Source organism: Dipodomys spectabilis, unplaced genomic scaffold (genome assembly GCF_019054845.1).
Source record: "Dipodomys spectabilis isolate Male_0828 unplaced genomic scaffold, ASM1905484v1 ptg000219l, whole genome shotgun sequence".
NCBI lineage: Eukaryota > Metazoa > Chordata > Mammalia > Rodentia > Heteromyidae > Dipodomys > Dipodomys spectabilis.
Genome location: NW_024870896.1, coordinates 620604 through 635616, shown reverse-complemented (window position 1 = coordinate 635616; position 15013 = coordinate 620604).

Here is a 15013-nt window from a genome sequence, read left to right as displayed (position 1 = left end):
GGTCCCACCCGAGAGGAGGGGGGCGTGGCGACGCCCCCGCGAGAGGGCGGGGCTTCTCAGGCCGGGCGCGTGGCGGCGCGGTTCCGCAGAGGCGAATGTTCTGGAACAAAGGGACTTGGGGCGGTCTACCTCGCGCATCTTGCCGGAGCCCTTCCATCTCCCGAAGTAGAGATGGCGGGGATTTGTTCTCTTTCCCCAGTGGAACAGATTACAAAGGAAGCGGGTGAGCGGCCTTGATAGCTAAGCCGCTTTTCACCGTCCCGGTGTCCCCAATCCGGGGTTTTCTGAACCCGTTCCCCAAGCAGACCAGTGCCCCGGGCGCCCCCCAGCGGACGCGGCGGCGCAGCGCGCAGTGACGCGGCGGGGACCCCGGGCGCCCCCCAGCGGACGCGGCGGCGCAGCGCGCAGTGACGCGGCGGGGACCCCGGGCGCCCCCCAGCGGACAGAGCGCAGTGACGCGGCGGGGACCCCGGGCGCCCCCCAGCGGACGCGGCGGCGCAGAGCGCAGTGACGCGGCGGGGACCCCGGGCGCCCCCCAGCGGACGCGGCGGCGCAGCGCGCAGTGACGCGGCGGGGACCCCGGGCGCCCCCCAGCGGACGCGGCGGCGCAGCGCGCAGTGACGCGGCGGGGACCCCGGGCGCCCCCCAGCGGACAGAGCGCAGTGACGCGGCGGGGACCCCGGGCGCCCCCCAGCGGACGCGGCGGCGCAGCGCGCAGTGACGCGGCGGGGACCCCGGGCGCCCCCCAGCGGACAGAGCGCAGTGACGCGGCGGGGACCCCGGGCGCCCCCCAGCGGAGGCAGCGGGACCCTCGGGTCAGCCCCCGAGCCTGGTGCAAAGAGCGGCAGCATCTGGAATAGCGGGGTTCCACACGACCTTAAAGCAGCCCCTTTGGGGGTGCGGTTCTTTTACAACGTCTGGAGGAGATCACGCACGCGCTGTGTGTATAGCACAGCGGGGCCCGGGGTGGCCGGGGCCCTGCCCAGCAGCACCCGAGCCGGCCCCGCCTGGCGCGGTGACCTCTGCAGCCTCCCGCGCCTCGCGCGCCCCGGCCCGGCTCCATTCTTCCCGTCCCGCCGGCACCTGACGCGGCCACCCGGGCTGTTTTCCACCCAGCCGCGGGGCTTGGCAGCGACATCGGGTTCCGCAGCTTGGATTTGGCCTCGGGGCCTCGTGTCTGGCCCCCCCCCCCCGGCCCCACCCGGCCCGGCCCCCAGCCTAGTCCTCGCAGACAGGAGGAAAGGAGGGGAAAGCCAGAGAGAGTGGCAGGGGGGGTCTGGGCCGGGGGGGGGGGGGTGCGCCAGGGATCTGGGTGGGGTCAAGGGTCTGGGTGCCCACATTTTACTTGGGGTTGGAAGTCAGGGCCCACTAAAGTTCCCAAGGGCCAAGTGTGGAAGAACCAGAGGAAGCTGAACGGTGGAAGACCCATGGAATACACAGCCTGAAGGTCTAGAAGGTTCCACGTCCAGGAAGGGTGGAGAGGAAATGGCTCAGGATTTCTTGCTCCTAGGAAATCAGGCTGACTTTCTAGTACTTTCCAGTGCTTTGTCCCTACTGCTTGTGCTTCTTTCTAGACTTGCCAGAACTTTTTTGTCTTATGGCAGGTTCCAACTTTGTACCTTTGTCCTCCTGCCTCAGTCTCCCGAGTGCTGGGATTACAGGCATGCACCATCTGGCCTGCTCAGCAGCTAGAAGTTTTGATTTAGGCATAGACAAAACAAGAGCAACTTGAACAAAATGCAAGTTGCTTTTTTTTTTTTTTTTGCCTGTTCTGGGGCTTGAGCTCAGGGCCTAGGTGCTGTCCCTGAGATTCCTTTGGTCAAGGGGGGGGGGGTAGCACTCTACCACTTGAGCTACTGCCACAGGGCCTTTATTTCTTTTTCTCATACAAAAGCCAAAAGGAAGCCAGGCACTGGTCACCCACACCTGTAATCCTAGCTACTCAGGAGGCTAAGGTCTGACGATTTAAGATCCAAACCAACCTTAGGCAGACAAATCCAAGAGTCTCTTGTCCCCAATTAACCAGCAAAAAGCCAGAAGTGGAGGCATGGCTCAAGTGGTAAAGCACCAGCCTTAACTGGAGATAGTCTCACAGACTTTCCTGCCTGGGCTGGATCTTTTGGATCTCAATCCCCTGATTCTGATGATCTGTTTGGCGTGTAGACTGCTTGGCAATTCTGATTCCTTCTAGACATTAGAGTTCCAGTGTCGATTATGTAAAACAGTCCTGAATGGGCAGCTGAGGCCTGGGTGGGCCTCCCAGCAGCTCCTTCCCTGCCAGAACGACTCCCTTCGCTATTGATTCTTCCTCTCAAGACCTTACCATGAGAAGGCCAAAAAACAAGCAGATTGGTTCCAGAAAATTCAGAAATGAATAGAGACCCAGATATTTCCCAAGTTCCACCCCTCCCCCAATCTAGCAGGTGGGAGAGCAGATTCCACATTTCTGCAGAAATTAGCAGAGTCCCTCTGTACCCAGAGGAGCCTTGGCTTTACCATAAATACCAACTTTCACCCCTACAAGATGTAAAGGTTCAAGCGGCCAAGCAAAAGAAAAGAAGGCTGGTGCTGGTGGCTCATGCCTACAATCCCAGCTATTCAGCAGGCTGAGATCTGAGGATCAAGGTTTCAGGTTAGCCTGGGCAGCAAAGTTCGGGAGACTCTTATTTCCAATGCGCCAGCAAAACTCCAGAAGTGGAGTTGTGGCTCAAGTGGTAGAGCACCAGTCTTGAGTGGAAAAAGCTCAGGGACAGCGTCCAGGCTGTAACTATTTTTAAAATGGATACAGATTCACTGAAATTTCCCAAACGGCCACATAGAGATCCCAGAAACTTATTCCCGTTTCTCCCAACAGTTCTATCTCATAGAATTATAATCATATCAAAGGCAGGACCTGGCATTTCACAAGGTGCAGGTGCTTGGGGAGGTCCCTGTAACCCCGGCCTGCTCATCAGCTACAGATCTGTGTCCCCCCTCCCCCGGGACCCCCTGCCCCAGGGCAACCGCTGTCCAGCTGTTTTCCTTCTCTGTAATTTTGTCATTCGCAGGGTGCTATAAATAGAAGCCTGCAGCGTGTCATCTTGGAAGTGTGCTGCGGGTGGGAGAGGGTTTGAGCGAGGCCAGGGGCTGGGGTGTGTGTGTGTGTGTGTGTAAAGGTATTTTAAGGTAGGGCCTGGGTCGGGGAGTGACTGGGTTAGGTCAGGTCAGCAGGGTGGAGGCTCCTGCAGTGCGGCCGATGGCCAGCAGGGGGCGCCGCGCCCCCAGCGCTGGGGCGGCCGGCGGAGGGCGGGGCTCCAGCCCAGGCCCTGATCTCCTGAAGGGCCAGAGAAGGCCCAGAGCAGACCCGCAGCGGGTGGGGAGTGGGGATGAGATGGGATGGGTGGGGGTGAAGTGAGGGGGGATGGGGAGGGGTGGGGTGAGGGGATGAGGAATCGGGAGGGGGTAAGGATGGGGGACAAGGATGGAGGGTCTGGGGTGGAGGGTGGAGGTGGGATGGGGGATGGGGTAAGGGGTGGGGGGAATGGGGTGTGGGTAGGGGGGATGGGGGTGCCCATGGCCCCAGGCCAGGCCGTTCTACAGGGCTGTGGATGCCAAGGGGGACATCCGCACGTGTGCAGCTAACTGTATTTGGGGGACAGCATCTGAATTAAGTGCTCAGTGCAGGTGAGAAGTCGGTTTACAGAGGATTTCAGTTCTGTGACTTTACAGGTGGGGTACTGGGGACTGTGTTTGCAACAATAAGCACCTAATCCCGGACAACCTCCTTCCTTTGCTTTCCTTTCTATTTTTTTTTTTTTTTGTGCTGGTCCTAGGGTTTGAACTCAGGGCCTGTCTGCTGTCCTTGAACTTTTTCACTCAAGGCTAGCGCTCTACCACTTCAGCCACAGCTCCACTTCTGGCTTTTTGGTGGTTCATTGGAGATAAGAGTCTCAGGAACTTTCCTGCCTGGGCTGGCTTTGAACCACAATCCTCAGATCTCAGCCTCCTGAGCATCTGGGATGCCAGGTGTGAGCCACCTGCTTCCCGTCAGGTGGTGAAAGGTCTTGTAAACAGTGTCAAAAGACAACCAGCTAATGGAAGGCTAATCACTATAACATGCAAAGAGCTTTTATAAAGCCAGAAGAGACAAGCCTGGAGGAGCGAGGCAAAATGGTCAGAAGAAACAGAAAAGAATCTCCATCTGCACAGAGAGGAGCTCAAGCTCATCCGAATTCAGGGGAATGCAAATTAAAGTAAGAGCCTCATTCACACCCTTTGGGCTGGCAGAATTGGACTTGTACAGGATTGGATTGTGTGTGTGTGTGTGTGTGTGTGTGTGTGTGTGTGTGTGTGCGCGCGCGCACATGCTCACGCATGTGTGTACTTGCAATCATTGCTGATGGTAATTAAATTATCACAGCATTTTTTTTGGGGGGGAGGGAACTAATCTGGAAAAGTCCATTAAAATTAAGACTACATATGACCTTTGACCTAGCAGTCCCAGGCTAGGCAGGAGAAATGAATGTCTTGGCCACATCTGGAAATGGAGGTGTTACTGCCACATTGACTGTGGAGGTGTATTTGTGATGCATGAGTACATAAGCGCATGCGTGCGTGAGTGCACACACACACACACACACACACACACACACACGCTACACTGTGCTGCCATCCAATTGTGCCATCCTATTGTGCTTTCTCATGTGGCTGGGGACAACAGGCAGGAGCCACTGTGCTCAGCCACTGTTGAGATGGAGTCTCTTGAACTTTTATGCCCAGGCTGGCCTCAAGTCATCATCCTCTGATCTCTGCCTCTCAAGTAGCTATAATGATTACATGCTTGAGCCATGTTGCCTGACCTCTGAGGTTCATTTCAAGCTGAAGGAAGTTGCCAGTCATAAATGAGTAATTGCCATTAAAAAAAAAAACAACTTAGGACCCATTTAAGTTTTAGAAATTACCCGTGAGTTGTATATATCTTGTTCTAATGTTTTGAACAACCCTGGGTGCCACGTACAGATCTTCGTGGTGGCAGAAAACGCTACCCAATATTTTAATTTCACCCTTGAACTGTCTACCTCTTACCTTGTCATTCCACTCTCTCTTAGAATAAGAGCAAGATTCAAAGGAAGGCCAGGCACTGGTCGTGGCTCACGCCTGCCATCTTAGCTACTCAGGAGGCTGAGATCTGAGGATCACAGTTTGAAGCCAGCCTGGGCGGGAAAGTCTGTGAGACTCTATCTCCAGTGAACCACCAAAAAGCCAGAAGTGGAGCTGTGGCTCAAATCATAGAGCACCAGCCTTGAGTAGAGGAGTTCAAGGGCAGCTCCCAGGCCCTGAGTTCACCCCACCCACACAGGAAGCCATGAGTGGGAGGCCAGCAGAAGGTGCTGGTAGGTCTTTTACTTACTTCAGGCTGGGTGACTTACCCCGGGCAGTTCTGGGGGCTGGGAGTTGAGCCCTGGGTGCTGGACTGTTTGCTGGTTATGGCTGGCTGAAGCTGCTTCTGAATGCACACCTCTGACTTCCCCTGCAACCCCTGGTCATGGGGTCTTGGCGGTCATGGGGCCTGAACTCTGGGCCTGGGCACTGTCCCTCAGCTCTTCAGCTCAAGGCAAGCCCTCTACCACTTGAGCCACAGCACCACATCTGGTTTTCTAGTGGTTGATTGGAGATAAGAGTCTCATGGACTTTCCTGTCATGGCTGGCTTTGAACTATGATCCTCAGATCTCAGCCTCCTGAGTAGCTAGGATGACAGGCGTGAGCCACCAGCGCCTGGTGAGGAGCTAGCATTTTGTGACTCTTGTCATAGGGTTCCCCTCCCCCCCTTTGACTGCATCTAAACCCAGTCGCTTATCACAAGGCCCAGCTCCTGTCCTGTTGAGCAGTAGGACCTCAACATGGGGTTTGGAGCTATTAAACATCAAGCTCATCATAGGCAACCCCACTTGAGTAGCTAGCCAAGACACCGGCCATGCTAGGGCTGGGCCCGTGTGGACGGCTGATGGGCCAGCCTCTAGCAGGAGCTAGCTGGAGACAGGTTTCACCTGCTTTCCTGGAGGTGGCATTTGTGGGATTGTGGGTCTGTCCTTCCAGAAGTCCCCACAGAGCCTCCTGGCCAGGGAATGTCACACGTTTTTAACTACTTGGCAACGCTTTACAAATCTTCCTAAATACAGATTAGTCTGTGGGACTCCAAAACTGGTGGGAGAGGGGGAAAAATTAATTGAAAGAGCTAGTGAATCGAGGCGGTTGTGCCTGAGTAAATATATATTTATTTTTCCCTCTCTAGAATCCGGATCTATTCATTTAGTCAGCCTAATTCTGGTTGTTTTGCTAATTTGGGGGGTGGGGGTGGGGGGAAGGTTTTGTTCTGCTGGGTTAAGAGGATTTTAGTTTCTCATTGGACGTGTTTCAAAGGAAATTCATTCTTGCCACAGCTTTGGTTATCTCACTGTTCAAAGGTGGCAAAAAAGAAAAAGAAAATGCAACCCCCAAAACCCCACTTCTACTTTTGTTACTTCCTGTGGCTGACCTCGTGTGTTGCTCACGCTCTACCAGCCTGCTGGGGGCCACGCCAGACGTGCAGGGGTGCCCTGAGACAGCCTGGGGTACAGGTGCACGGGTGCCAGGTGGATGGTACAGAGTCCATGGTTGCTAAGGCGACAAGCAGATAGTAGTACAGGGCCCAGTGTTGCCAGGGTAATAATACACAGTTGCCAGGGTGACAGGCATATAGTACAGGGTGCATGGTTGCTAAGGCAACCAGCAGATTGTACAGGGTACATGGTTGCCAGGACAACAGGAGGATGTACAGGGCCCATGGTTGTCAGGGTGACAGATGGATATACATGGTTGCCAGGGTAATAGGTAGATAGTACAGGGTGACAGGCGGAGGGTACAGAATCCATGGTTACCAGGGTGACAGGTCAAGGCTACAGGCAGATCCACCCAGGACTCCTCCAAAAGACCTCCCTAAGATGCCAAGATAAAGCTCCTGTGGCGCCATGTCCCCATACCTGGGAGTGCGCCCTGGAAAGCAGAGCTTCACCTGTGCGCAGGCGCTGGGGGTGAGGATGGCGCCCTCACACTGTCCCCCGCATCTCCCTGCCCAGCACCCCGCTTTTACAGGCCCCATCTGTGAGCAGCCCAGTCCCCACAAACCTAGGCAAGCGCTCAGCCTGGCCCGTCAGCCTCACACCACATCCAGCTTGTCTTGGTCCATGCGATCTCCCAAGGCCCGTGATGGCTTTGGGGTACGAATCTGTGAGCCAGGCGCCAGTGGCTCCCGCCCATCATCCTGGCTACTCGGGAGGCTGAGATCGGAGGACTGTGATTTGAGGACAGCCCGGGCAGAAAAATCTGTGAGACTTTCATCCCCAATGAATCACCAAAAAGCCAGAAGGAGAAGTGGAGCTGTGGCTCAAGTGGTAGAGCACCAGCCTACAGCAAGAAAAGCTCAGGGACAGTGCCCAGGCCCCGAGTACAAGCCCCAAGATTGGCACACACACACACACACACACACACACACACACACACACACACACACACTATGCAGAGAGAGGAAGAGCCAGCTGTCTCCAGTGCTAGCCTCTTGGGACATCTCAGGAACCAGGGAAAGGGACCAGGAAGCTCTGGCCCAGGATGGGGTGTTGGGGAGGCCCCCGCTGCCCGCTCACTGGGCATTGTTGCCCTCATGCCCCTGGCTTTCCCTCTTGGTGAGGGCCCCTTTCCCAAGGCTACTCTCCTGGGATAGTTCTAGAATTTTCCCACTTTATTAGACAGTGCATTTTAGCCAGCCCCCCCCCCCCCATCTTCTAGTTCTAGCAGCCTTGGGGCCTCTCTTTGCGTAATTAAAAGATCCATTAAGGTGTTTTCCCAAACAAAAGAGCCATTCTCTCCCTCTGAGGACTTGGATAATCCTCTCTTGACAACCATCTCCCACTACAGTCAGATTTTCACAAGCGCGTGCGCGCACACACACACACACACACACACACACACACACACATGTGCGCGCATGCGCAGGTGCACACACGCTTGGCCAGCTTGCAACTCCTGGAAGAGCTGGCAGGGTGGGGGTGGGGGAGTGTCAAGATCTTCTCCATGTCTCAGGCACAGGCAGGAAACAGAATGTTGGGGTGTCTCTGCCACTCTGGGTGAAAGACGGTGCTTCCTTCAGCTCTGGCAGAGACCTGGGCTGCTGCTCCAGAGCGCAGTGACTGTATTCCTGCTGTGTTTGCCTGACCAGGCCCTGACGCCCTTCCACAACTCCTTCCTTGCTGTTTTTTTGTGGGTCAGTGTGGGGCTTGAACTCTGGGTCTGGGCGCTGTCCCTGAGCTCTTCAGTTCAAGGTTAACGCTCTACCACTTGAGCCACAGCGCCACTTCTGGTTTTTTGGTAGTTCATTGGAGATAATAGTCTCATGGACTTTCCTGCCCTGGCTGGCTTTGAACTGCGATCCTCAGATCTCAGCCTCCTGAGTAGCTAGGATTAGTCGTGAGCCACCGGCGCCCAACTTGGTGCTCCATTTTGCTGTTCTCTTTTGGGAACTATTATCCCCAAAGTGCTGCCAGGCCAGGCCATTCGCTCCTGCACCAGGTCCCCAGTGACCAGAATCAACTAAGAAGGGGTCACTCATGCTAAGTGCCAGAGAACCCAACTCTGTGACTTTAAGGGAGCATGTAGATCCCCCAAATCACACAATTTATCCTGTAACCAAGATTCTAGTTCACCCAACTCACCTAATAAGGAAGTTCTGTCTGCTTTTTTGTTGTTGTTGTTGGTCGTGGGGCTTGAACTCTGGGCCTGGGTGCTGTCCCTGTGCTCTTCAGCTCCAGGCGAGCGCTCTACTGCTTGAGCCACAGCGCCACTTCCAGTTTTCTGGTGGTTTATTGGAGATAAGAGTCTCATGAACTTTCCTGCCCAGGTTGGCTTTGAACTACAATCCTCAGATCTCAGCCTCCTGAGTAGCTAGGATTACAGGCGTGAGCTACTTGGCACCCCGCTGTCCTGTCTGCTTTTGCTCTTAATAAAAATGATAAAGCCGGGTGCGGGTGTCATCCCAGCTACTCAGGAGGCTGAGATCTGAGGATCGCAGTTGAAAGCCAGCCCAGGCAGGAAAGTCTGTGAGACTCTTGGCTCCAATGAACCGCCAGAAATCCAGAAGTGGAGTTGGGGCTCAGAGTGGTAGAAAGCTAGGTTCAAGGCCGGATTCCCCCCCCCCCCAACTCCTCCCCCCAACCCCTCCCCTCCTCCTCCTGGCAACACACACAAAATGCAGTATTTCCTATATCCATTCTATAGAACCTGTGGCTCTGCCGTGGGTCTGCTGCAGCCCTCACTCTGTACTGTAGCCTCAGACTGCCTGCTTCATGAGTCGTCAATCCCCATCCTAGGGCTTGAACTCAGAGCCCAGCAGCTATCCTTGAGCTTTTGAACTCAAGGCTAGTGCTCTACCACTTGAGCCACAGCCCCACGTCAAGCTTTTTTTTGGTGGTGATTATTTGGAGATAAGAGTCTCACGGACTTTCCTGCCCAAGCTGGCTTCGAACCACGATCCTCAGATCTCAGCCTCCCCAATAGATTGGATGATAGATAGGCTTGAGCCGGTGGTTCTCCACCCATAAACTGGGTGGGTGTCTTTGATGAGTGACAAGCACAGGCACACCCCCTCCCCCAAATAAAAAAGACTCCATAGGACAAAAATAAAAAGTAAGACCTCAGTGGTCCTCCTCTCTGACGGTGGGGGGGGGGCGGTTGGTCTGTCCACGTGGTGTGGCTTCCACAGGGGTGCTGTGGCCTCCTGGGGTCTCCCGGAGGTGGCAGAGTCAGGCAGAAGAGGAGAGATCTGTGTCATTTGTCACCGATCAGGGTGGCCAGCCTTGCCCCTCCCCCCAGCATCTGGGGGTGTTCGCCTGGGGCTCCCAAAAAAAGCTTGGAGGATTTGCAAGTGGTCGGGTCCTGCCTGGGCCAAGGCTGCAATGCCCACGGTTTCCTTCCTCCCTAGCTTAGCAAGCAGAGGGACGGGGGGGGGGGGGGGGGGGGGGGGTGGGGAAAGAAATCCGCTGTTCTGTGGGAGAAAAAGAAAAGCTCATTCAGCTCCCAGACAGATCTTTTCCAGTAGCTTTCGGCAAAAATAAATAAAGAAAAAATTTTTTAAAAAGGAGGCTCCCTGCCCCCTCACCCCAGATCAGAGGCCCCAGAGCAGACCTGTTGTGAGGCTGAGATTCAGGCTGCCCAGGTCTTGGGGACCCCTCCCCCAGCGTCTTCTGCCATGGCCTGCCATCCCTGGGGCGAAGCACTCTCCAGCCCGTCATTCCGGCCGTGTGTGAGTGGTTTTCTCCACTCACGATCATTTATTTCTGGTGTCAGGGAGGCCCGGGGTGTCTTTCCCCACTGGTTGTAAATGTTCTGAGCACCATTGATTCTTCTAGTCCCGCCCCCTGGAAATCCGCTGCATCAGCAAGTCTGTGTCTGGGGTTCCTGGAGGTGGGGGAATGGAAGGGGGTGGGGGGAAGGGGAGGATAAGGGCCAAGGTGCCTTTGGGTCCCTTCGTCCCAGCAGGGGGGTGGGACAGAGGGCCAAGGCTCCCCTCTGCACCCTAGGGGGCAGCAGTGTTGAGACACAGTATTAGGGAGTCTGGCTGGCTGGGAGGGGGTCTCCCTCACTTGAATGACAGGTGACAGAGCCATTACTCTCTCAGTTTATCTGGTCCCAGGCTATCTGAGTGTGGCTTCAGCTGGCTGAACACTTCCTCAGTGTGTTTTGATTCCCGTCATACTGCAAGCACGACACAGTACCGTCTACCTCACATTCCAAGAACACTAAATATCTCCATTGGCTCTGTGTGTGTGTGTGTGTGTGTGTGTGTGTAATAGGACTTAAACTCATCGTCTTGTGCTCTTGTTTAGCTTTTTGTTTCTTTTCTTTTTTTCCACTTAAGGATGGTGCTCTACCTCTTGAGCCACAGCTCCACTTCCAGCTTTTTTCTTTTTTGGTCGGTTATGGGGCTTGAACTCTGAGCCTGAATGCTGTCCCTCAGCTCTTTAGCTCAAGGTGCATGCTCTACCACTTGAGCCACAGTGCCCCTTCTGGTTTTCTGGTGGTTAATTGGAGATAAGAGTCTCACAGACTTTCCTGCCCGGGCTGGCTTTGAACCATGATCCTCAGATCTCAGCCTCCTGAGTAGTTAGGATGACACATATGAGCTACCAGCGCCCTACTTTTTTTTTTTTTTTTTGCTGGTGGACTGGAGGTAAGAGTTTCTCAGCTGTGTCCTACCAGGCTGGTGTTGAACTTCTATTCTCAGATCTCTACCTCCTGAGTAGCTAGGATGACAGGTGTGAGCCACTAGAGCCCGGCTCCATTGGCTCCATTTATCAGCCTAGGAAAAGGTATTATAAGAGGCAGAGGGACTCGAGATGGAGCCATTCAGTGGGCAAGCAGAACGACAGCCAATAGAGAGAAATCCAGAGCAATCTTTCATCAAGAGACTCTTCTCAGAGCAAAGGAAGGGTCAGCATTGTGTCTGGAAGATTCTGCTCAGAATCCAGATGGATGCATGGCTGTACCTGCTTGAGCCTCCCAGCTAGGTGTGTTGGCCTGACCTTTGCCCAAAGTCGCAGAAGGCACAGCTAGGAAAGTTCGATGAACATCGCTTTCATAGCATGGAGTGGCTCCAAACCAGATGTATGGGAAAACCCACAGAATTTAAAAGGAATTTCCCAGCACTGACACCTGTAGCTTGGATAAAAACGGAAAGACGCAGGAAATGAGAAGTCCCCGGGTAGTTAGCTTTCCCTAGGGAGGAGACTGTCATCTGTCTAGCTAAAAATGTGACCCATTAATTTTGGGGAAAGAAAGATACTTCTACAGCCCTCTAAAGAATATGCTCACATGGGGCTGGGAAGGTGGCTCAGTGGTAGAGTGTTTGCCTTGCATGCATGAGGCCCTGGGTTCGATTCCTCAGCACCACATAAGCAGAAAAAGCTGGAAGTGGCGCTGTGGCTCAAGTGGTAGAGCGCTAGCCTTGAGCTGAAGAGCTAAGGGATAGTGCCCAGGCCCTGAGTTCAAGCCCCAGGACTGGCAAAAAAATAAATAAAAACAAGAATATGCTCACAAGCTGGGCACTGGTGGCTCATACCTGTAATCCTGACTACTCAGGGGGCTGAGATCTGAGGATCCTGACTTGAAGCTAGCCTGAGCAGAAAAGTCCCTGAGACTCTCATCTCCACTTAACTACCAAAAGTCCAGAAGTAGAGCAGTGGTTCAAGTGGTAGAGCATTAGTCTTGAGCACAAAAGGTTCAGGGACAGTGCCCAGGCCTTGAGTTCAAGTCTCAGAACCCACACACACAATTGAACTAGTGGCTCACGTCTGTCATCCTAGCTACTCAGGAGGCTGAGATCTGAAGATTGTGGTTTGGAGCCAGCCTGAGCAGGAAAGTCCCTGAGACTCTTATTGTCAATAAACTACCCAGAAAAAGCCTGAAAGTAGGGCTGGTACTCAAGTGGTTAGAGTGCTAGCTTTGAGTAAAAGAAGTTCAGGGACAGTGCCCAGGCCCTGAATTCAAGTCACACACACACACACACACACACACACACACACACCCCACAAATCCAACCAAACAACAACTGTGACAACAATAACAAATTAAAAAGGAAACGTTCCTAAGGGTTTAAACAGAGAAGTGGACTTACTTACTACAGAGATAGCAAAGCTCACCTCTCACCTACCACGCTTATTTTTCTTTTCCAGGGCTCCTCTAGGCAGTGTTTCTTGGTTACCCAAAACACTCCACCCTGTCTATAAACTCTGTGTCCTTGATTCACGGTCTGACCTCTAGTTGATTGTTGATCATCCTCGCAGAAGAACCTCTGTGATAAGGAGTTGATTATTTCTTCTTCTTCTTCTTTCCATTGTATTCATGTCTCTCTCTCCCCAGCAGCGAGGACATAGTAGGTGCTCAATAAAAATCGTTCACTAACTGACTAGATACACAGAGGAAGGAAGGAATTCTAGGAAGTGTCTACCCTTGCTGCTGCAGTGGACTGGGAGTTCATTCTTTTAACTGAGTAAATTTGCTCTCATCTGAGCCCTTTAGTAAGTCATTAGAAGAGTCAAGGTCAGGTCTCCAAGGGCCTTGCTTTGAGCTCCAGGGGTGTCTCTGAAGAGTTCAGATTTTTTTTTGAGGGGGGAATCATTGGGGGATGGTTTCTGGTTCTTTTGGGAAATAATTGTATGGGGTTCTCCAGGGACCACCAATGACCCGCTGGGTCATCTTGACTTTGTTCCAGCTCTCCTGGTCCCTGGCTTTGTGACCCCTGTTTTCCCTTGGGTATCTGGAAGGCAGTTACTGTCTCTCCTGTTTGTTCTCTCTGGGATATGAAAATTAAAGACCAAAAAGAAAAAAAAAAAAGGTCTCAGAGTTCCCTCTGAAGCGTGAGTAGGAGGGTGCCCCGCTAATCTGAGGATATTATTAGTAAAAAGACAATTCCTTTGAAAATGAAAATAGCTGTATCACAACATCTCCTGAAGCTTGGGGATGGAATTAATGAGGAATTGAATTTGCTGAAGAGTCACAACTTCAAAACCGGGATCATGCAGGTGGCCAAAGGAAATTTACATTTACACTTCAATCAGACGCCCCTCCCATCGACTGGAAGAGGAGGCGGGCTTAATTCTCTGAGCTCACCAAGTCCCCCCCCCACCCCTTCCTTTTCTAACAAAGACTCCTCCCGCTAATTAGAAAAGTGAATCTAATTTCACGGATTTTCAGTTCCTATTAAATTTATTCCGGGCTTGTTGGTAATGAAGCCATGTGTTTTGTTTCTTAAGAAGGAAACATGGGAGAGGGAAAAGAGTGGGTGTGAGCTGTGTGGTTTGTTCCCCCCGATTCGTTCTTCAGTTCATTTGGGGTGGTGTAGCATGATGCTAGTTCAATATTACAGAGATAACCCCTGCTTTCCCGGCTCAAGAGTCTACTGTGGTTAGCCCCAAATAAAAAGCCTACTTCAATGTATTTAAAACACCAATTGAATAAGGCCAATGAGCTATGGGGCATAAGTGCACCTTTGGTGTTAATTAACAATGTAACTTGCGTCTAGAAAGATCTGTTAATTAACAATGTAACTTGATTCCAGAAAGATGTATTAATTAATAATGTAACTTGTTTCCAGAAAGATCCTAGGCCAGAGCCTCCATTTTTTTTTTGTTGTTGTTAGTTCAGATCCTGTTGGGACTAGCTTGCTCAAGAATTACTGTTGTTGGGGCTGGGAATGTGGTTTAGTGGTAGAGTGCTTGCCTAGCATGCATGAAGCCCTGGGTTCAGTTCCTCAGTACCACATACACAGAAAAAGCCGGAAGTGGTGCTGTGGCTCAAGTGGTAGAGTGCTAGCATTGAGCAAAAAGAAGCTCAGGGACAGTGCTCAGGCCCTGAGTTCAAGCCCCATGACCAGCAAAAAAAAAAAAAAATTGTTTTGGTCAGTTGTGGGGCTTGAACTCAGGGCCTGGGCACTGTCCCTGAGCTTTCTCACTCAAGGTGAGCACTCTACCACTTGGAGCCACAGCTCTACCTCCAGTTTTCTGGTGGTTCTTCGGACATAAGTATCTCTTGGACTTTCTTGCCCGGGATTGGCTTTGAACTGAGATCCTCAAATCTCAGCCTCCTGAGTAGTTAGATTGACAGTCATGAGCCACGGTTGCCCAGCTTAAGAGTTTTACATCAATGTAAACGTAAAACTTTCCTTCATGAATTCCTGCTTTAACACAGCACGGCTAGTACCCTGAGCACCTGGGTGACTTTTATCCCATGACGATGGCAAAGAACCCACAAAGGGGAGGCTCAGATCACAGCTCTGTTGCCTTGAAGTTGACATCTAGTTGGATAAAAGCATATATACCTGGGAAGAGGAAATACAAAATGCCACTAGCATGATGGTAAATAAATCATGATAAAAAAGCAGTTATTTGATTGTAAAGTCCCTGTCTGTCTATTTCAAAATCTAGCTTTCATCTGGGCTCTGGTAGCTCA